The sequence below is a fragment of the Schistocerca americana genome, chromosome 3, assembly GCF_021461395.2.
Source record: "Schistocerca americana isolate TAMUIC-IGC-003095 chromosome 3, iqSchAmer2.1, whole genome shotgun sequence".
In the NCBI taxonomy this organism is placed as follows: Eukaryota; Metazoa; Arthropoda; class Insecta; order Orthoptera; family Acrididae; genus Schistocerca; species Schistocerca americana.
This window is the reverse complement of record NC_060121.1, coordinates 539,944,920-539,968,618: the sequence shown is the minus strand read 5'-3', so window position 1 is coordinate 539,968,618 and position 23,699 is coordinate 539,944,920. Positions and strand designations below refer to the sequence as shown.

Below are 23,699 nucleotides of genomic sequence, written 5' to 3'. Positions count from 1 at the left end.
TAAATGCCAGGTAATATATTTCACATAATGCTACTGCTAAACTGGTTGACTATAAACAATAACTTAAGTTCATTTGCATAAAATATTTACTGTATTTTTCTCTTTCTTTTCCTTAAATGTCCTATTTTTTTCCTTGCTCACGGCTGGTCAACAACAATGTATGCTAGCAGATAAGAAGAACTTTTAGCACAGAGATGTCATCAAAATGACTGAGATGTTTCATGGAATCAGAATGGTTGGTTGGTTTAAAACAGGGGGAAAGGGGCCAAACTATGAGGTTATCGGTCCCTTGTTCCTAATAAAACAATTCTACAAGCGTGAGAATAAAACAGACAAGACATATAACACAAAACAGAAAGAAAGGAAAGACCACAAGAATGAAAGGCAACAAACACTAAAAGGAACAAAAGGAAAAGAAAAATAACAGAGATGCAAGAAACAGTTAGAAGAGAGTAAAACAAGGAAGCAGATCACAGTGGCTGGCTGACCACGAAAATAAAAAGGAAAAGCCAGCCAACCTGCAACACATTAAAACCTCCACCCTAAAAGCACTAGGATGGAGAACACAGAGGGACAAAGGATATGCACTAAAACTCAGATAAAATGATAAAACCCACCCTCGCGGATGAAACATAAAAGCAAATCAGCCAATGAGGAGTTGTCTGCTGCTAAAACCAATGAATCAATGACAACAAGTCCGGCAACCGAAGAGGAAGTCGCAGGGCAGCCAAAGAAGGAGAGAGCAGAAGAATATGGGCCACTGTCAACCAGGGGCCGCACCAACACTCAGGCAGGTCTTTACGGCACAGGAGGTAGCTGCGGGCAGCCCAGGCATGGCCAATGTGGAGCCAGCAGAGAACCACAGAATCCCTGCGAGAGGTCCTCATTGAGGGCTTCCACACATTCATGGTCACCTTAATGGCTCGCAGTTTGTTATGCGTACTTAGATTTTGCCATTCTGTAATAAAGAGCACAGGTCAGTTTCACGGATGCCCATCTCCAGAAGTGGTTTCCGTGTAGGCTGTTCGGCCAGCCTGTCAGCAAATTCATTTTCTGGGATTCCGACGTGACCAGGGGTCCAGACAAACACCACTGAACGACTAGACCCTTCCGGGCATAGATGGACTCATGGATGGACACTACCGAAAGATAATGAGGGGTAGCACTGGTCAATAGTTTTCAGGCTGCTCAAGGAGTCAGTACATAAAAGAAAAAGACTCCCCAGGGCATGCAAGGAGATACTGAAGTGCACGAGAAATGGCCACCAGCTCTGCAGTGAATACACTGTGTCCATCAGGTAGGGAATGCTGTTTAATACGGCCACCACGATTGTAGGCAAAGACACCAGGACCATCAGCCATAAAGCTGTCGGTTTAAATCACTTCAGAGCCCCAGAACACTCAAGAATCGAGAGGAAGTGACAGTGGAGAGCCGCAGGGTGAACAGAGTCCTTAGGGCCATGTGAAAGGTTCAGACAAAGCTGTGGCCGAGGCATACACCATGGAGGTGTATGTGAACGGACCGCAGGTAGAGGTGTTGCAGGGAAGGACTCCAGTTCAGAGAGAAGGGACCGCACGCGAACTGCAATCGTTAGACCCAACCTGGGCTGCCCATGTGGGAGATGGACTGTCGCAGGCGGGAAAAGGAGATGGTAATTTGGATGCTCAGGAGATCTAGGAATGTGTGCTACATAACTGGCGAGCAGTTGGGCATGTCTGATTTGCAATGGAGGGACCTCCAGCCTAGGCCAGTGCACTCATCACCAGACTCGTCCTAAAAGCTCCTGTTGCAGTTCAAACCCCGCAGTGGTGCACAGGGTCAAGTAAACGCAATGCTGAGGGTGTTGCTGAACTATAAACCACACTCCCATAGTCAATTCGGGATTGGACAAGGGCTCTGTAGAGCTGCAGCAGTGTAGAGCGATCCGCACCCCAATTTGTGTTGCTCAGGCATCGGAGAGCATTGAGGTACTGCCAGCAATTCTGCTTAAGCTGACGAAGATAAGGAAGCCAAGTCAATTGAGCATCGAAAACAAGTCCTAAGAATTGATATGTCTCCACTACAGTGAGTGGATCATCATGAAAATAAAGTTCTGTGTCCGGATGGATGGTACGACGCCAACAGAAGTGCATGGCACATGACTTTGCGGCTGAAAACTGGAAGCCGTGGGCTGTAGCACATGACTGTGCCTTGTGAATAGCTCCCTGTAGGCGACGCTCAGCAATACCAGTACTGGAGCAGCAGTATGAAATGCAGAAGTCGTCTGCATACAGAGAAGGTGAGACGGAGGGCCCAACAGCTGCTGCTACTCCGTTAATGGCCACTAAAAATACAGACACTCAATACAGAGCCCTGTGGGACTCCATTCTCCTGGATATGGATGGAACTACAGGAGGCACCAACTTGGACATGGAAAGTACGGAATGACAGGAAGTTTTGGATATAAATCAGGAGCGGCCCCTGGAGACCCCAATCATACAATGTGGCAAGGATATGATCTCACCAGGTCATGTCGTATGCTTTATGTAAGTCAATAAAGACGGCAACCAAGTGTTGCCGTCTGGAAAAGGCTGTTCGGATGGCAGACTCGAGGGACCCAAGATCATCAGTGGTAGAGCGACCCAGGAGGAAGCCGCCCTGACATGCAGCCAGCAAGCCATGTGACACCAGGACCCAACCCAACCGTCGACATACCATACGTTCCAGCAGCTTGAAAGTGCCATTTGAGAGTGCGAAAGGCTGGGGGGTAATTCTTCAATGCAGGGGCTTGAGCAAAGTGCTCAGCAATCGCGTTTGTGTCGGTAGATAACACGCCATTTATGGTGACACCGGGAACACATGTTGGGGTCCGGTACCCAAAAAGATGTTTGATCTTTGCCCAGACTTGGGAAGGTGACATATGGCAGCCAATGGTCGAGACTTATGTCTCCCAACACTCCTGCTTCCGTCGTTTGAAAAGTTGGTGAATGTAGGCATGGAGCTGTTAAAAGGCTATGAGGTGCTCCAGGGAAGGGTGCCGCATATGCCACTGTAGAGCTCGCCGACACTCCTTAATTGCTTCACTGACTTCCGGCGACCATCAAGGGTTTGCCTTATGCCTTGAGCACCCTAAAGAGCAAGGGATCACATTTTCTGCCACAGAAACAATTGTTGTTATCACCTGCTCAAACATCATCGTGATGTTACCATGTGGGGGAGATTCAATGATGACAGCAGGGATGAAAGTTTCCCAGTCTGTCTTGTTTGAAGCCCAGCTGGGCAGGCGTCCATGGGAATGACACTGGGGCAGTGACAGGAAGATAGGGAAGTGGTCACTACCACACAGGTCGTCATGTGCTCTCCAGTGGATAGATGGGAGAAGTGCTGGGCTGCAAACTGATAAATCAATGGCTGAGTAACTATCACGAGCCACACTGAAATGTGTGGCGGCCCCAGTATTTAAGAGGCAGAGGTCGAAATGAGACAGTAAAGTTTTGATATCTCTGCCTCAGCCAGTAAGCACAGTGCCACCCCACAAGGGGTTATGGGCATTAAAATCTCCCAAAAGTAGAAAAGGTTTAGGGAGTTGATCAATCAGTGCAGCTAATACATTCAGGGGTACTGCACCACCTGGAGGAAGATACACATTGCAGACAGTTATTTCCTGCATCGTCCTTATTCTGACAGCCACAGCTTCAAGAGGGGTTTGAAGGGGCACAGGTTCACTACAGACTGAGTTTAGGACATAAACGCAATCTCCGCCTGACACTCAATTACAGTCACTACATTTCCTGTAATATCCCTTATAGCCCCGGAGGGCAGGGGTCCACATTGCCAGGAACCAGGTTTCCTGGAGGGCAATGCAGATAGCAGTTGTAAAGCTTAACAGTTGCTGTAGCCCAGCCAGGCAGTGGAAAAAACCATCACAATTCCACTGGAGGACTGCGTCATCGTGAGTCTGAGAAGGCATGGAACATTCAATGAGGATTTTTACACCTCAGGGTCACCTGCTGCCACCAACTTATTGCGTGAGCAGTCTATATCCATTGTGTCTGAGGGTCTGGCGAGATCTAGGTTCTCAGCGGATGCCGGAATCTCCACCCCAACCTCAGACGCAGAGCTCGTAGGCAGCGGTGGCGTGGGTGCCACCGCAATTTCCTTGGTCTTAGAGGTTTTGTTGCTCCAGAAGTAGGTGGTGCAGGAGCAACAATGAGGGAAATGCCCCCCACCATCAAGTGGGCAGGTGTAGTCTTCCAGCTCTGAGAGGTGACTGGGGTTGGCGGAGCTGATGGTGCCAGAACTGTTGTAGCGGCGGCATAAGATGATGTCATACATACAGGATGCAGGCGTTCAAATTTTCTCTTAGCTTCAGTGTACGTCAGTCAGTCCAAGGTCTTGTACTCTATGATTTTTCTTTCTTTCTGGAGATCCTGCAGTCTGGCGAGCAAGGTGAATGGTGCTCTCTGCGATTGACACAGATGGGAGGCAGGGCACATGGAGTATTGGGATGTGATGGGCATCTGCAATCTCACCATGTGATGCTGGAAGTACAGCGGGAAGACATATGGCCGAACTTCCAGCACTTAAAGCACCGCCTCGGGGGAGAGATCTAGGGCTTTACATCATAGTGGTAGACCATCACCTTGACCTTCTCGGGCAATATATCACCCTCGAAGGCCAAGATGATGACACTGGTGGCAACTTGATTATCCCTCAGATCCCGGTGGACACGCCAGATGAAATGTACACCTTGTCACTATAAATTGGCGTGCAGCTCATCGTCAGACTGCAAATGAAGGTCCCTGTGAAATAAGATACCCTGGACCATATTTCAGCTCTGACGGGGTGTGATGGTTACAGAAACATCAGCCAGCTTGTCACAAGCGAGTAACGCCTGTGATTGGGCAGAGGATGCTGTTTTGATCAAGACTGACCAAGATCTCATTTTGGACAAGCTTTCCAACTCCCCGAACTTGTCCTCTAAATGCTCAACAAAAAAACTGAGGCTTCATTGTCATGAAAGATTCCCCATCAGCTCTCAAACACACAAGGTACCAGGGCGAATAAGATCCGCTGCCATCCTTAGCCTGATGTTCCTCCCATGGTGTGGCCAGTGAGGGGAACGATTTGGACTCATACTTCTGTGCACTGAATTGAGCTCGTGAATGCTTAGAAACTGCTGGCATTTCACCACCAGCAAGAGATGATGGACTGTGCTTCACTGTATGTCATCCGCCCTGATGCCACCCACGCTGACCAGAGGCCCTCCCCACAGGCGCCACCCAGCCGCAGCAAAGGCCACCTGGCAGGATGGTCATTGCTGGGAGTCCCGATGCCCCAGGGGGATGGGAATCTACCCCTTGGCATACATGGGGAGTTAACGGTGCAGGCATCAGCTGAGCGATCCCTGTGTGGCCAAGAACTGCAACCAACAGGGTACATGGTGGCCCCACCACAATGGACTGGCTACCGTGCTGGATGACAGGTGCAAAGAAGTCCATGTTCATCGCTGACGCAGAAAGCAACACTGCATAGTGCGTGGTGAAAAATGCACCCAGGAAGGTGCCCTCGCCCAAGAGATTGAGAATGGATGGGACTGCAATGCGAAAACAAGAAAGCAGGCTAAAGATCTCAATGACCGATGGACAAAATGCATCATGTAAGGCACCCTTCCACAATTGTCTCGTTCTTCGGGAAAATTTTGAAAAATGAGAGTCAAACCCTACAGGGGACCATCACATAAAGGCCAAAACATGTGGAACTCCTTTTAGTCACCTCTTACAACAGGCAGGAATACCTCGGGACTATTCTTACCCCCGGAACTGCAGGAGGGGAATCAGAATGTTTTAAATTCGTTTCACGCAAAAACAATGACAGTGGCTGTTCTTGTGGCACGAGCTCCAGTTCTTTCAAGCAAGTCACAAACCAACTCACTATCTCTCACCAATTTTGGGACCATTTCTGCAGCAAGGATTCTTTTCCTCACATATTCCCTTCACTATATTTGGAAGCTTGATCTGTTGTACATAACCAAAGTGACATGGTCTGACAACTTCAGATTGAATCTTTCTGAATTTATTACTACTTTTTACTGGATACTGGTTTTTCAGTATTTATGATGAGTTAACTAGACAGTGGGACACAGTGTTCGCTTACCTGACATTGTTTGCATACTATATTTACTTCTGCAACACAGGTGTCTAGAGGAGACTGGACACTATGGAGCTTGTTTGTCTGATGTGCAATTGCAGCTACTAATATTGTTGGCATTACTTAAGTGTATTGCTGTAGAAAGAACTCTCTGCACTATTTTTTTACTGTTACAGCAAAAGTAAACAATACAGGTGACTGAAAAGTTCTATAGGCTTTTTGTACTGTGGGACAAGTGACAGTTTTTATTTCTTCTAGTTTTCATTCTTTTATTTGAACTGGACAGGACTCACTCCACACCACATGGTTACTTCTACAGTTAGCACAAACCAATAATTACGTACCACACGCACTTACCACATTTACTGTGTTGTTTCAGATCCAGACATGTCATGGTAGCATGACTGCAGTGCTTGCATTTTTAGGTGAGGAAAACTTGATAGTGACATTTTCCTTCTGATAAATGTATATTAAAAATTTACATTTTCTGCTGAAATGAATGAATGTACATTATATATGCAGTTTGGTGTCTCTAGCTCTCCATCCCTTTGTTTCACAACATTATTTATATTTGTTGCTTCTTCCGCTTTAAACTTAATTTTTCATTCATTACAGTTTGCTATGATAGCACCCTCACAGTAACTGTTTTCTTGGAACTTATGGGATACTAACCAAGAATACTATCAATAAGTAACCATACTTCCTGACAAACCATTACTTTTTCAGTGAGTATAATACAAATAGTCTCATTGCCTGTTCAAAGCATTTTCTGGCACTAACTTTTCAAATACAGATTCCATCCTCTCTTTAATAATAAATGCAATCTGTACAATGGCATGTGTTCAGTTACTATTTCCTTTCATTGCTGATGACAGTACATCAGATGTTCTTCATCCTCTTCATTGCAAGTGTTGTTGCTCTCTAATGATACACACAGATAACCGAGAACTGAATTATGTTAAGTCTTCAGTGCAATTTTGGTCGCACAAGGAACTAGGAAACCAAAAATGACAAATATACAGAGTCCTGCACATCTGATCAAGCAAAGCTCTGCATTTAAAGCAAGCAGAACAGTTGGGCTAGACCAGGTGCCCTGAAGTCGCTTACACGGTGTATAGAAGGAAAATATATCCCGTGATTTTACCCAGTTAAAAATACACATTTTTTCTGCATAAAAGAACACTTTTTCCCCAGTGAAAATACAGTATGCACCTGCTGACAGTACTTTTTGTGAGTTAATTGAAAAGATACTTTCCACCGGAGCTATGAAACTTATCAATCCTTTGAATAGTGAAAGATTTATAATCTGGTGTAGAACTTCCTGACACTTAAGGAAAAGAAACACAGCAAAAAACATCTCGTTTCGGAAAGATCTTCAATGTGCAGCAACACTTAATTTTTCATTTTTATTTTTTTTTTTTATTTTATGTGGTGTTAGGCAGGATTCTAGGAGCACATCAGCTGAATATTTCTGACAAGCAAGATTACACATTTCACTATTGTGCGACAGAAAATTTCACGGGTTACCTGGGTGAATACATTTTTTTGTCAAGCACTTTGACTTTTCTACAGAAAAGTCAATTACAGGTGAACATGCTAAAGAACTCACTTTACATTTTTTAGGAGAATTGAAATTTTTAGCTGTCATTATTACTTACTTTGTAATCTATGAAAGCACTACAATAAATGTGAAAAGCTAACCTTGAAACTTGGTCTCCATTATTTTGTGTTATTGTTTAAGATATATCAAACATAAATGTGCCAGTAAAATTTTAAATACTGGCGTAAATGGCTAGTCTTCTGGGCTCAAAATTTTTCTAAATGGGTGGTCATAAGCATTAAGTTTGGAATGCAACTAACACTCCATGGTTTAAGAAATTCATCACACATTCTTGCATGTTACATAGTTCATCTTGCGGAAAAGGAAATTTACTTTGAAAGTAACACTTCTCAAACCATCATTCGAAGTATTTTCCTGTTACCTCGTAGAAATGTAAATAGTTGTGAAGTCATGCTCATCAAAATAAAGCCGACAAAAAAGACAGGTCATGGCATCTCACAGCAAACGACACTGCAGATCTTACGAGTGCCAGAAGCCACCTCCGACGGGGAGTGGGTATTATTTCAGGCAAGTTCAACAATTCTTAACTCCATGTTTAAATGCATAGAAGTTCTGGATAGGACACGATAAAATTAGGGCCTTTAGTGCATACCTTTTCAATTAAATATTGATTTCCCATGAGCCCTGCATGGAGCAGAGCATTCGCAAAGTGTGGTGGGCAAGCAGACTAGTGTGACATCAGGTCCATAAATCTTGATGACCCCACATCGAAATGAGGCCCACAAGAAAGACACATCAAAAGTAGTTTGTTGTCATGAAGTACTGCATGGCCTGACACATAATGCTGTTTGCATACGCTTTTATGTGCGCTGTCTTTTGATATTGTAAATGGAACATTTTAATTGCAACTTAAGTTTTATTTTGGTGCTATTCTTGCATCTATGTTTTATTACTGGAGTTTTATTCTCAAGTATGGGCTAAAGTAAAATTCTTTGTTAGAGTATCAGTTCCTAAAAGCCAAAATTACAAAAATTTAACTGAAAACTGAAACACTGAAAAGTTCCTGGATTTCTAAAAAGTTCCCAGGTTTTTCCCAGATTTCTCCCAGGTGAAAAAATTTCCAGGTTTTTCCCGTATTTCCCAGTTGCCACATGACATATACACCCTGCACTTACTAAGAACGGTTTCAACTCCGATAGTATTCTCATCCTCACACAACTAAGAAACATGAACAGGATATGGTGTTCAAATGATGGTGGCACCTGCCATCTCTGGGTGCCTAGCCTCAGAACGTCACACACAGCAAATAACAGCTGAATGCTTTTGTGTCAGTCTCAGAAACTGGCTGTTGTACTGGATACACATGTGCACCACAACAGTCAGCCCTTTTTTGGTTCTGGCACACATAATGAACAATTTCAGCCATAAATACTTTACCTGTATGATGACACTATTTCTTAAGTCAATTTCTTTACTAATTTCTGGTTTATTATGCCACCATCCTCACTGACTACCCATTACATAATTTGTTTTAATTAATAGCATCTGAATTCCAAAAATATTCAAGTATTCCCTCTTCTACAACTTTTCCCTGTGTGATAATTGTACCTTTTGTACAGCTCATGTACACACAGCTGCACACTCAATCTGAATATACTTTCACATATAAGGTAGTTATATCACAAACTTTGTGTGTAAATAGAATTCAGAAGTTCTCTTACTCCTTAAATACTGTCATGTAGAATCCAGAATCACGTGTTAGTTATGAAAGTAGGGTTGTCAACAAGGACTAAAAAGTGTTTCGCTGCAAGCTAAGTTGTTACATCCTAGACTTGCACCATAACGTTGAGAATTGTCGGGTTGTCCAAATGAGTTAAGTGGGCACTATGCATCAAAAGCTGCTACCTAGGTAGCTGAATGTGGTTTTTTTTTTCCTAATTGGGAGAATCTTCAGGGAGAGCCACATTCTGATCACCAGCTGAGGCACTCACAGTAAAATGGCACAATTTAAAGCACTCCAAAAAGTAACAGAGCTCATGTAATACAGAAAGCTGGCTAAAACATAATATTGATAGCAGTGAGATTTTTAGAGCTGGGTATAGGTGCATATCGAAAGGATACGCCACTGGAAAATGGAAGTGGTAAATTTGTTGCAGTACAAAAGATATTCAAATTCACCAAAATAGAAATTGAGCTACATGTGAGATTGATTGGGGAAGACTCAGTATCAACGATGAGAATAAAGTTTTAAATGGATCTTTCTACTGACCAGCAGATTTATCCACAGGTAACTAATGACACTGAAGAAAACCTCAGTCCACCAACATATGTATTCACCATTCATACCGTCGTCATGGGAGGCAATTTCAATCACTCAAAAATCAAGTGGGATAATTAGTTTTGGAAATGATAGGAATGACAAAATATCCTGTAAAACTATGTTAGTCTCTGGAACCTAGCAGGAGCATACAGTTCAGAAGCCCACTCATTGCAGAAGTGTAACGCATCTAAAGGCAACAAATAGACCTGACCACTTTCAGGATGTACACACTGGTATCTGCAAGCATAAGGTGGTTGCAATAAAAATGCCTACCTTACAAAGGATGACCAAAAAACAGAGAAAGATTTACATGTTCAGCAAACTAGATAAAGAGGCAGTAGCGCCATATCTCAATAAGGAATTTACAACATTTCGTTCTGGACAGCAGCATGTAGAATTTTGGCTGAAAGTTAGAAGAATAGTTGACTAAACCCTGGATAATACATAACTAGTAGAACATTTCATGAGGGAAGTGATCATCTGTGGTATGGTCTCTGTAAAGAAATTTCTAAAGAAACAGAGACTACTGCACAAGAGGTGCAAAATAAAGCATAATGCTGTAGATAGAGAAATGTTAAATGGCATTTGTTTGGTTGTCAAAAAGACATTGTTACATTCCATCATGGATTTTCCATTGTCTGAAAGTAAAAACAGAATTGGTTATCTCAATACATAACTGTTCCTTTCACAAATGAAATTTCACAAGTAGAACTTAATTATTACACAACTGCAAAGAAATCACTAAAATTTATGAACGCTGTAGTGCCCAATTGAGTCTGTATCAGATTCTATACATAATTTGTGGTGCGTTAGCTCCTTTTAATCATAAAATACTGTAGTCCACTCGGACAGGAAATTGTGCCCTATATTTGGAACAAAGCATGGGTCCCACTAGTCTATAAGAAGGATCCACAAAACTGCCATCCAAAATTTTTTTATATCCATTTGTTGCAGACTCTCAAAACATATTCTGAGCTCCAACACAATGACCTCCTCAACTTCCAACCAAAAGGGCTCCAAAAAATATCGTTTACTATGGTTTTCCCTTATGACATCCTGAAATCCATGGATCAATGCAGTCAAGTAGATGCAATACTACTCGACTTCCGAAAAGAATCTGATTTAGTATCACATCAATGATTATTACGAAAGCAGAATCGTATGGGACTATCTAATGAAATCTGCAACTGGATTGAAGATTTATTCATAGGGAGGTCAAAGCATGTACAGATGTAGAAGTAACTTTAGGCATGACCCATCGGATTATGTTGGGACCATTGCTGTTGATGATGTAGATTTATGACCTAGGAAGAAATGTTAGTAACAACCTGAAACATTTTGCAGATGCTGCAGTTACCTACAATGAAGTACCAATTGTAAAAGTCTGCAGAAATGTCCAGTCAGATCTTGTTGATAAGATTTCAAAGAGGAGCAAAGAATGGTAACTTGCTTTAATTGTCGAAAGATTTAGAATTATGCTCTTCACAAAATGGAAATGCTGCAAAAACCACAACACGATCAGATTCAGCTCTTGTTGGCTTCATTTTGTGACTTTTGATGATAACATAGATCAATGGAAGGTCTCTACTCTACATTTACACAGATACTCTGCAAATCACACTTATGTGCATGGCAGAGAGTTCATCAAACCACCTTCACAATAATTCTCCATTATTCCACTCTTGATCAGCATGCAGAAAAAAACGAACACCTATATCCTTCTGTGTAAGCTCTGATGTCCCTTATTTTATTATGATGATCATTTCTCCTTATATAGGTTGGCATCAACAAAATATTTTCACATTGGGAGGAGAATGATAATGATTAAAATTTCGTGGGAAGCTTCCCACTGCAATGAGAAACACCTCTGTTTTAATAATGTCCACCCCAAATCCTGTATCATGTCCATGATACTCTCTCCCCTATTTCTCGATAATAAAAAACATGCTGCTCTTCTTTGAACTTTCTCGATGTAATACGTTAATCCTATCTGGTAAGGATCCCACACTGTGCAGCAGTACTCCAAAAGAGGATGGACAAGCATAGTGTAGGCAGTCTCTAATGTATCTGTTTCATTTTCTAAGCGTTCTGTCAATAAATCACAGTCTTTGGATCGCCTTCCCCCCAACACTTTCTGTGTGTTCCTTCCAATTTAAGTTACTCGTAATTGTACATCTACATCGATACTCCGCAAGCCACCCAACGGTGTGTGGCGGAGGGCACTTTACGTGCCACTGTCATTACCTCCCTTTCCTGTTCCAGTCGCGTATGGTTCGCGGGAAGAACAACTGTCTGAAAGCCTCCGTGCGCGCTCTAATCTCTCTAATTTTACACTCGTGATCTCCTCGGGAGGTATAAGTAGGGAGAAGCAATATATTCGATACCTCATCCAGAAACGCACCCTCTCGAAACCTGGCGAGCAAGCTACACCGCGATGCAGAGCGCCTCTCTTGCAGAGTCTGCCACTTGAGTTTATTAAACATCTCCGTAGCGCTATCACGGTTACCAAATAACCCTGTGACGAAACGCGCCGCTCTTCTTTGGATCTTCTCTATCTCCTCCGTCAGACCGATCTGGTACGGATCCCACACTGATGAGCAATACTCAAGTATAGGTCGAACGAGTGTTTTGTAAGCCACCTCCTTTGTTGATGGACTACATTTTCTAAGCACTCTCCCAATGAACCTCAACCTGGTACCCGCCTTACCAACAATTAATTTTATATGATCATTCCACTTCAAATCGTTCCGCACGCATACTCCCAGATATTTTACAGAAGTAACTGCTACCAGTGTTTGTTCCGCTATCATATAATCATACAATAAAGGATCCTTCTTTCTATGTATATGCAATACATTACATTTGTCTATGTTAAGGGTCAGTTGCCACTCCCTGCACCAAGTGCCTATCCGCAGCAGATCTTCCTGCATTTCGCTACAATTTTCTAATGCTGCAACTTCTCTGTATACTACAGCATCATCCGCGAAAAGCCGCATGGAACTTCCGACACTATCTACTAGGTCATTTATATATATTGTGATAAGCAGTGGTCCCATAACACTCCCCTGTGGCACGCCAGAGGTTACTTTAACGTCTGTAGACGTCTCTCCATTGATAACAACATGCTGTGTTCTGTTTGCTAAAAACTCTTCAATCCAGCCACACAGCTGGTCTGATATTCCGTAGGCTCTTACTTTGTTTATCAGGCGACAGTGCGGAACTGTATCGAATGCCTTCCGGAAGTCAAGAACAATAGCATCTACCTGGGAGCCTGTATCTAATATTTACTGGGTCTCATGAACAAATAAAGCGAGTTGGGTCTCACACGATCGCTGTTTCCGGAATCCATGTTGATTCCTACATAGTAGATTCTGGGTTTCCAGAAATGACATGATACGCGAGCAAAAAACATGTTCTAAAATTCTACAAGAGATCGACGTCAGAGATATAGGTCTATAGTATTGCTCATCTGCTCGACGACCCTTCTTGAAGACTGGGACTATCTGTGCTCTTTTCCAATCATTTGCAACCCTCCGTTCTTCTAGAGACTTGCGGTACACGGCTGTTAGAAGGGGGGCAAGTTCTTTCACGTACTCTGTGTAGAATCGAATTGGTATCCCGTCAGGTCCAGTGGACTTTCCTCTATTGAGTGATTCCAGTTGCTTTTCTATTCCTTGGACACTTATTTCGATGTCAGCCATTTTTTCGTTTAGGATTTAGAGAAGAAACTGCAGTGCGGTCTTCCTCTGTGAAACAGCTTTGGAAAAAGGTGTTTAGTATTTCAGCTTTACGCGTGTCATCCTCTGTTTCAATGCCATCATCATCCCGTAGTGTCTGGATATGCTGTTTCGAGCCACTTACTGATTTAACGTACGACCAGAACTTCCTAGGATTTTCTGTCAAGTCGGTACATAGAATTTCACTTTCGAATTCAATGAACGCTTCACGCATAGCCCTCCTTACGCTAACTTTGACATCGTTTAGCTTCTGTTTGTCTGAGAGGTTTTGGCTGCGTTTAAACTTGGAGTGGAGCTCTCTTTGCTTTCGCAGTAGTTTCCTAACTTTGTTGTTGTACCACGGTGGGTTTTTCCCGTCCCTCACAGTTTTACTCGCCACGTACCTGTCTAAAACGCATTTTACGATTGCCTTGAACTTTTTCCATAAACACTCAACATTGTCAGTGTCGGAACAGAAATTTTCGTTTTGATCTGTTAGGTAGTCTGAAATCTGCCTTCTATTACTCTTGCTAAACAGATAAACCTTCCTCCCTTTTTTTATATTCCTATTAACTTCCATATTCAGGGATGCTGCAACGGCCTTATGATCACTGATTCCCTGTTCTGTACATACAGAGTCGAAAAGTTCGGGTCTGTTTGTTATCAGTAGGTCCAAGATGTTATCTCCACGAGTCGGTTCTCTGTTTAATTGCTCGAGGTAATTTTCGGATAGTGCACTCAGTATAATGTCACTCGATGCTCTGTCCCTACCACCCGTCCTAAACATCTGAGTGTCCCAGTCTATATCTGGTAAATTGAAATCTCCACCTAAGACTACAACATGCTGAGAAAATTTATGTGAAATGTATTCCAAATTTTCTCTCAGTTGTTCTGCCACTAATGCTGCTGAGTCGGGAGGTTGGTAAAATGAGCCAATTATTAACCTAGTTCGGTTGTTTAGTGTAACCTCCACCCATAATAATTCACAGGAACTATCCACTTTTACTTCACTACAGGATAAACTACAACTAACAGCGATGAACACTCCACCACCGGTTGCATGCAATCTATCCTTTCTAAACACCGTCTGTACCTTTGTAAAAATTTCGGCAGAATTTATCTCTGGCTTAAGCCAGCTTTCTGTACCTATAACAATTTCAGCTTCGGTGCTTTCTATCAGCGCTTGAAGTTCCGGTACTTTACCAACGCAGCTTCGACAGTTGACAATTACAATACCGATTGCTGCTTGGTCCCCGCATGTCCTGACTTTGCCCCGCACCCGTTGAGGCTGTTGCCCTTTCTGTGCTTGCCCAAGGCCACCTAACCTAAAAAACCGCCCAGCCCACGCCACACAACCCCTGCTACCCGTGTATTGTAATTCCTAAGTATTTAGCTGAATTTATGACCTTTAGATTTGTTTGATTTATCATGTAACCAAAGTTTAATGGACTCCTTTTAGTACTCATGTGGATGACATCACACTTTTCATTATTTAGGGACAATTGCCAATTTCCGCACCATACAGATATCTTTTCTAAATCTGTTTTGCAATTTGTTTTGACCTTCTGATTACTTTACTAGACGATACATGACAGCAACATCTGCAAACAACCTAAAGAGGGCTGCTCAGATTGCTTTCTAAATCATTTATATAGATACAGAACAACGAAGGACCTATAACACTACCTTGGGGAACACAAGAAATCACTTCTGTTTTACTCACTGACTTTCCATCAATAACAACGAAGTGTGACCTCTCTAACAGGAAATCACAAATCCAGTCACATAACTGGGATGATATTCCGTAAGCACACAATCTGATTACAAGCTGCATGTGAGATACAGTGTCAAAAGCCTTCTGGAAAATCTAGAAATACTGAATCAATTTCAAATCCCTTGTCAATAGCACTTAACACTTTGTGTGAGTAAAGAGCTGGTTGTGTTTCACAAGAAGATGTTTTCTAAATCTGTATATGTTCCAAAATCCTGCTGCATGTCGACATTAATGATATGGGCCTGTAATATAGCGGATTGCTCCTATTGCCTTTTTTGAATATTGGTCTGACTTGTGCAACTTTCCAGTCTTTGGGTATAGATCATTTGTCGAGCGAGCGGTTGTACATGATAATTAAGTATGGAGCTATTGCATCATCACACTCTGAAAGGAACCTAATTGGTGTACAGTTTGGACCAGAAGACTTGCTTTTATTAAGTGATTTAAGTTGCTTCACTATTATGAGGATATCTACTTCTAAGTTACTCATGTTGGCAGCAGTTCTTGATTCAAATTCTAGAATATCTGCCTCACCGTCTTTGGTGAAGGAATTTCGGAAGGTTGTGTTTAGTAACTCTGCTCTGGCACCACTGTCGTCAATAGTATTTCCATTGCTACCATGCACGAGCAGAGAAAGCACTGATTGTGTCTTTCTGCTAGCGTACTTTACATACAACCAGAATCTCTTTGGGTTTTCTGCCAGGTTTCAAGACAGAGTTTTATTGTGGAAACTATTATATGCATCTCACATTGAAGTCCGCGCCAAATTTTGAGCTTCTGTAAAAGATTGGCGCTAAATTTCAAGCTTCTGTAAAAGATTGCCAGTCTTGGGGATTGTGTGTTTGTTTAAATTTGGCATGCTTTTTTTGTTGTTTCTGCAACAGTGTTCTGATCCTTTTTGAGTACCAAGGGGGATCAGCTCCATCATTTGTTAATTTATTTGGTGTAAATATCTCAACTGCTATCAATATTGTTTCTCTGAATTCAAGCCACATCTGGTCAACTCATCATCATTTCTCAGCATTCTAGATACTTTACACAAGCAACTATTGTCATTTCTTTCTTAATCTACTAAATTTTCTCTATTTTTTTACTACATGAGTGTCTTTTTCCGAAGTTTTATCAGTACATATCTGACAGGCAGTACTACCTAATGTGTTCCTAAATACAATCAATAAAAATGGGATTCTTCTGAGGCTCATACCTTGGGTTTTACTAGTGACAGAAAGGTAGGGTCAAGTGTTCTGAATACCCCTTGGGCTAGGGACCATTTCAATACCAAACAGATGGAGTGTCTTAGTGTCACTATACTACAGTGCAGGATGAAAGTATGAACATTTCACACTTCCTCCTGCTTAGGCAACTGGAGCAAATCAGTTGCATCTTTTTGCATTTGATGTGATTAATGGTTGGCCTTAAGGAGCTTATTGAGGCACCATTAGTTCATGGGCAGGTACTTAGGGAGGGGGGGGGGGGGAGGGGGGGGGAAGGGGGGAGGGGAGGAGGGCGGGGGGGAAGAAAAAATACAAAGTGTTTTTCACCATTTTTTGTACCAAACCCGAGCCAAAAATTACAAGATGGCAATGCACAGTAATTTTTTTATGATATATTTTTATGATATATTCCTAAGATCCCAAACTCTAACCGCCTTGAAAATTTTCTTGATATCTTTATCCGTTTTGGAGATACAGAAGTTCAAAATTATCCTACTTGCACATGTAAAATACGCATGTAAAATCCAGTGCCAGGCAAAAGTTTAGTTTACAAAGAGATGCAGCAGGGACAAATATGCTGCAAGTGTCTCTGTTACCATCATAAGGGTTCTGGGAACTCCATGTTGTAGACTGAAGAACATGTAAAATTTTTGTGCATGTAAAGTCTGGTCTGAGGTGCAAAAATAAATTTACATTATTTAAGTTTCACATAAGCAAACTAGAAATGCTCCTACCTCAGTACAAAAATGGCGATTATGTTCCCATTCAAAAGACAGACTGAAAAGTGGGGTTCTAGCTGCTTCATTCTACCTTCCTCAGCACATAAAAAAAAAAAAAAAATTTCAAAAATTTTGGCCTGTGAACATATTCATACTTTGCACTGAGAGAGGAGATGGTGGCATGTGAAAGATACGGAAAAGTAATAAATACTAGACGTGGGAGAAAGAGAGTTACACAGTGGTAGCAGGCATAGCTGACAGTGACAGAGTAGTGCTAGGGAAAGAGTGAAGGAGACAGTGCCATTGGGAGAAGAATAAACAGAAGGAGAGTGTGGAAGTGGGTGAGAGGCAATGACAATGAGAGACAAAGCCTTCGATGAAGACAATGGGAAAGAGGCAGATAGTGACAGTGACAAGGGACAGAAGCAGTGGGAAGGAATGAATGAGATAGTAACAATAAGAATGAGAGAAGGAGAGGGGGAGGGGGAGAGGGAGGTGGAGAGGGAGGGGGAAGGGGGAGGGGGATGGTGAGGGAGAGGGGGAGAGAATGACAGTGACAGTGAGAGTGAGAAGGGAAAGTAGTGCTAGTACAGAATGAAGTACACAGTGGCTGTGAGACAGGAGACAGCAACAGTTAGAGAGACACAAAGAGATAATTACCATTTGTTGTGGTGAATGAGTGGGTGGGAATGGACAAGTTGGAGTGGATGGGTATGAGCGAGTTACAGCAACTGATTAGTGCGTGTGAGCGAGTTACAGTTAGGAGAGCTTGTTGGAGTGAGGGGAGTCGCATGATAAAATGAATATGTTTACATGCTAAAATTTTTGAGAAAATTTTTAAAAGGTGCTGAAGAAGATATAATAAGGCAGCTGGTACTCCACCTTTCAGTCAGAATCTTTTATAAACAGGAGAAAATTCGCCTTTTTTTGTGCTCCAATAGGAGCATTTTTCTGCTGGTTTCTTAATGACTCATTTTGGTTATAAGGGAGAAGTTGCATTTTCTAGGCCAGAATTTCTTCAGATCCACTAGCTTCAGTCATAACTGTATAAGGCATAGGTTGTGGTTAAGTACCAGTGCCAAACTGAGAGCTCAAATTACAAGTGCCGACAATGCTACACTGATCCTATAATGGGTGTCTGTGTGTTTCAGCTTGCCTTTGACAGCGAAGTCCAGCTAGCAGCACTAAAAGTGGCACAACTTTAAGAAAGTATTATCCACAGCCCAGGCAAGTAAGGCATCAGTACACACATAATGTAAAATGCTAGATGGAATGTGAACTGATATCTTGAATTCAACTCTATTTTATTTTATTTTATTTTTGACCACCATGCAGCAGCAGCAGCAACAGCTGTGGTGTTTGTTTAACAAACCACTGGCCTCTCAACTAGGTGATATTGTATCACAGCAAGCTCATTGCTCCGCTTTAGTATCAGTTATTCAGCTTACTCGTCGAATTCAAGATCCATCCCCAAACTGTCGATTTCTTCCAGGTCGAGGGTCAAGTCTGCCAACTCACCACACAATTCCATCTGGCCTTGACCATTTCCAGTTACATTCCTGCTACAGCTGTCAATATAGAAGGTCTGAATTACTTTACTGCTGTTAATCAGTCATTCATAGCATGTTCAACACACAGCTCAATACAGGTACACCCTACTGAACCTGCTTGGAAGCCTGCATCTAACATTTTGTTGCAGTTTCTGAAAGATCTAACTCAGTATCTGCAAGTGCTGAAGAGCTTATTGAAAGACTGATGGCATTTGATCCTATAGCAGTACCAGATGTTACAAGAGGGCTCCACTAATTAAAAGAAGTCAGCTAGTTCTTCAAATTTGTGTCCTTACCAAAGGCGTTCAATCAGCAGTGGTTGCTTCTCAAATAGAACCCATTTCAGTCCACAGAGGTCTGTGTATGTTTTCTCCAAAACATTTATGCATTTTATCCATATTTACCTTCTAGTAGAATGCAAGAACACACCTATAGTAAACCGCTTATCTTCTGCACTAAGTTCATCAACTGTAATTAAACTTGGCACAGCACAAAGATACAATTTAACATTGATAAAGTCTTACACTAATATCCCATAGAAAAAGTTTCTTAGTAATGAGTGCTACATAGTTTCTCTTTTGTCATACCTTGCAAAAATGTATAACGAATAATCATGGCTGTGCATCTGTTTTTAAATGCCATACAGCTTTATACTTCCCCCCATGAACAATGGACCTTCCCGTTGATGGGGAGGCTTGCGTGCCTCAACGATGCATATAGCCGTACCATAGGTGCAACCACAATGGAGGGGTATCTGTTGAGAGGCCAGACAAACGTGTGGTTCCTGAAGAGGGGCAGCGGCCTTTTCAGTAGTTGCAGGGGCAACAGTCTGGATGATTGACTGATCTGGCCTTGTAACACTAACCAAAACGGCCTCGCTGTGCTGGTACTGCGAACGGCTGAAAGCAAGGGGAAACTACAGCCGTAATTTTTCCCGAGGGCATGCAGCTTCATTGTATGGTTAAATGATGATGGCGTCCTCTTGGGTAAAATATTCCGGAGGAAAAATAGTCCACCATTCAGATCTCCGGATGGGGACTACTCAAGAGGACGTCGTTATCACGAGAAAGAAAACTGGCATTCTATGGATCGGAGCGTGGAATGTCAGATCCCTTAATCGGGCAGGTAGGTTAGAAAATTTTAAAAGGGAAATGGATAGGTTAAAGTTAGATATATTGGGAATTAGTGAAGTTCGGTGGCAGGAGGAACAAGACTTCTGGTCAGGTGAATACGGGGTTATAAATACAAAATCAAATAGGGGTAATGCAGGAGTAGGTTTAATAATGAATAAAAAAATAGGAGTGCGGGTAAACTACTACGAACAGCATAGTGAATATATTATAGTGGCCAAGATAGACACGAAGCCCACGCCTACTACAGTAGTACAAGTTTATACGCCAACTAGCTCTGCAGATGACGAAGAAATTGAAGAAATGTATGATGAGATAAGAGAAATTATTCAGGTAGTGAAGGGAGACAAAAATTTAATAGTCATGGGTGATTGGAATTCGAGAGTAGGAAAATAGAGAGAAGGAAACATAGTAGGTGAATATGGATTGGGGGTAAGAAATGAATGAGGAAGCCGTCTGGTAGAATTTTGCACAGAGCATAACTTAAACATGGCTAACACTTGGTTCAAGAATCATAAAAGAAAGTTGTATACATGGAAGAATCCTGGAGATACTAAAAGGTATCAGATAGATTATATAATGGTAAGACAGAGATTTAGGAACCAGGTTTTAAATTGTAAGATATTTCCAGGGTCAGATGTGGACTCTGACCACAATCTATTGGTTATGAACTGTAGATTAAAACTGAAGGAATTGCAAAAAGGTGGAAATTTAAGGAGATGGGACCTGGATAAATTGACTAAACCAGAGGTTGTACAGAGTTTCAGGGAGAGCATAAGGGAACAATTGACAGGAATGGGGGAAAGAAATACAGTAGAAGACTGAGGGATGAAGTAGTGAAGGCAGCAGAGGATCGAGTAGGTAAAAAGACGAGGGCTAGTAGAAATCCTTGGGTAACAGAAGAAATATTGAATTTAATTGATGAAAGGAGAAAATATAAAAATGCAGCAGTAAATGAAGCAGGCAAAAAGGAATACAAACGTGTCAAAAATGTGATTGACAGGAAGTGCAAAATGGCTAAGCAGGCATGGCTAGAGGACAAATGTAAGGATGTAGAGGCTTATCTCACTAGGGGTAAGAGCTCAGGTGGAAACCCAGTTCTAAGCAAAGAAGGGAAAGCAGAAAGATGGAAGGAGTATATAGAGGGTCTATACAAGAGCAATGTACTTGAGGACAATATTATGGAAATGGAAGAGGATGTAGATGAAGGTGAAATGGGAGATATGATACTACGTGAAGAGCTTGACAGAGCACTGAAAGACCTGAGTCGAAACAAGGCCCCGGGAGTAGACAATATTCCTTTAGAACTACTGACAGCCTTGGGAGAGCCAGTCCTGACAAAACTCTACCATCTGGTGAGCAAGATGTACGAGACAGGCGAAATACCCTCAGACTTCAAGAAGAATATAATAATTCCAATCCCAAAGAAAGCAGGTGTTGACAGATGTGAAAATTACCGAACTATCAGTTTAATATATCACAGCTGCAAAATACTAATGCGAATTATTTACAGATGAATGGAAAAACTAGTAGAAGCCGACCGCGGGGAAGATCAGTTTGGATTCCGTAGAAATATTGGAACACATGAGGCAATACTGACCTTACGACTTATTTTAGAAGAAAGATTAAGGAAAGGCAAACCTACATTTTTAGCATTTGTAGACTTAGAGAAAGCTTTTGACAATGTTGACTGGAATACTCTCTTTCAAATTCTAAAGGTGGCAGGGGTAAAATACAGGGAGCGAAAGGCTATTTACAATTTGTACAGAAACCAGATGGCAGTTATAAGAGACGAAGGGCAAGAAAGGAAAGCAGTGGTTGGGAAGGGAGTGAGACAGGGTTGTAGTCTCTCCCCAATGTTATTCAATCTGTATATTGAGCAAGCAGTAAAGGAAACAAAAGAAAAGTTCGGAGTAGGTATTAAAATCCAGGGAGAAGAAATAAAAACTTTGAGGTTCACCGATGACATTGTAATTCTGTCAGAGACAGCAAATGACTTGGAAGAGCAGTTGAACGGAATGGACAGTGTCTTGAAAGGAGGGTATAACATGAACATCAACAAAAGCAAAACGAGGATAATGGAATGTAGTCGAATTAAGTCGGGTGATGCTGAAGGAATTAGATTAGGAAATGTGACACTTGAAGTAGTAAAGGAGTTTTGCTATTTGGGGAGCAAAATAACTGATGATGGTCGAAGTAGAGAGGATATCAAATGCAAACTGGCAAAGGCGAGGAAAGCGTTTTTGAAGAAGAGAAATTTGTTAACATCGAGTATAGATTTAAGAGTCAGGAAGTCATTTCTGAAAGTTTTTGTATGGAGTGTAGCCATGTATAGAAATGAAACATGGATAATAAATAGTTTGGACAAGAAGAGAATAGAAGCTTTCGAAATGTGGTGCTACAGAAGAATGTTGAAGATTAGGTGGATAGATCATGTAACTAATGGGGAGGTATTGAATAGGATTGGGGAAAAGAGAAGTTTGTGGCACAACTTGACTCGAAGAAGGGATCGGTTGGTAGGACATGTCCTGAGGCATCAAGGGATCACAAATTTAGCATTGGAGGGCAGCATGGAGGGTAAGAATTGTAGAGGGAGACCAAGAGATGAATACACTAAGCAGATTCAGAAGGATGTAGGTGGCAGTAGGTACTGGGAGATGAAGAAGCTTGCAGAGGATAGAGTAGCATGGAGAGCTGCATCAAACCAGTCTCAGAACTGAAGACCACAACAACAACAACAACAGCTTTATATGTTTAGTATTTAAAATCTGAATAAAAAAAGGATCATGTGTCAATGAACTGTTTAAAGCAGGCTGAATATGAAAATTGCCTGTCAAATTGTCAATAATGTTATGAGACTTTTCAAGAAGGCACGAGGGCTGTTCAATAAATAAGTCAAGCCATAGGGTAGATGAAGAAGAACAATCCAATGCAGTTTTGTGAACTCTTCTCAGGTGCACAGACTTGCTTTGTTAGTTCCTTTACAGTTTTGTTGCAAAGAACAAGCTGAAGTAGTTTTTTCAATTTCCGAGGTAAGCACAGCTGTGTGTGTGTGGCTGACCAGCACACAGGAGATCGGACAGGTTTGTGCGACTTTTTTGCGATGATGACAGACCCCTTGCCCACGACCATCATGCTTTCGTTCACTGCCAGGTCTTGTAGACTTTCTGCAAGTGCCTATGTGTATCTGGGATGCTTTGGTTTCCTGCCAAAAGAAACTCAATGACAGCTCTCTACTTAGAATGTACCTCATTTAGACGCCATTTTGAAAGCAATGTGTAGTGTTGCATTATGTATTGAATGTCCCTCATAACTGGTTTATTTCTGTACTATTACTAAAAAGACTTTATCCAAGGTTACCTATTGTGTATGTCATGGTGAGAGAAGAATTAGTTGAGGAGTGTAAGCTCAGCTTTCCTCATGCAGTGCAACAAAAAATAAGTTGGACTTACACTTAATGCTTCATCCTGAATAGCTAACATGGTAAATATGTCTCTCACACAGGGGGCAAATGTTCCTGTTTCTCAGAGTCAACATTTAAACTGGGATTCTCTTATACACCGATATGTTCATTAACAGTACATAA

At 41.9% G+C, this 23,699-nt stretch overlaps 1 protein-coding gene across 3 annotated transcripts in view; it reads right to left on the bottom strand.

Annotated features, from left to right (window-relative positions):
- The window catches only part of LOC124605344 (coiled-coil domain-containing protein 22 homolog), a 231,796-nt gene that overhangs the window by 129,091 nt on the left and 79,006 nt on the right, over window positions 1-23,699 (bottom strand). The gene's annotated exons all lie outside the window — the stretch shown is intronic.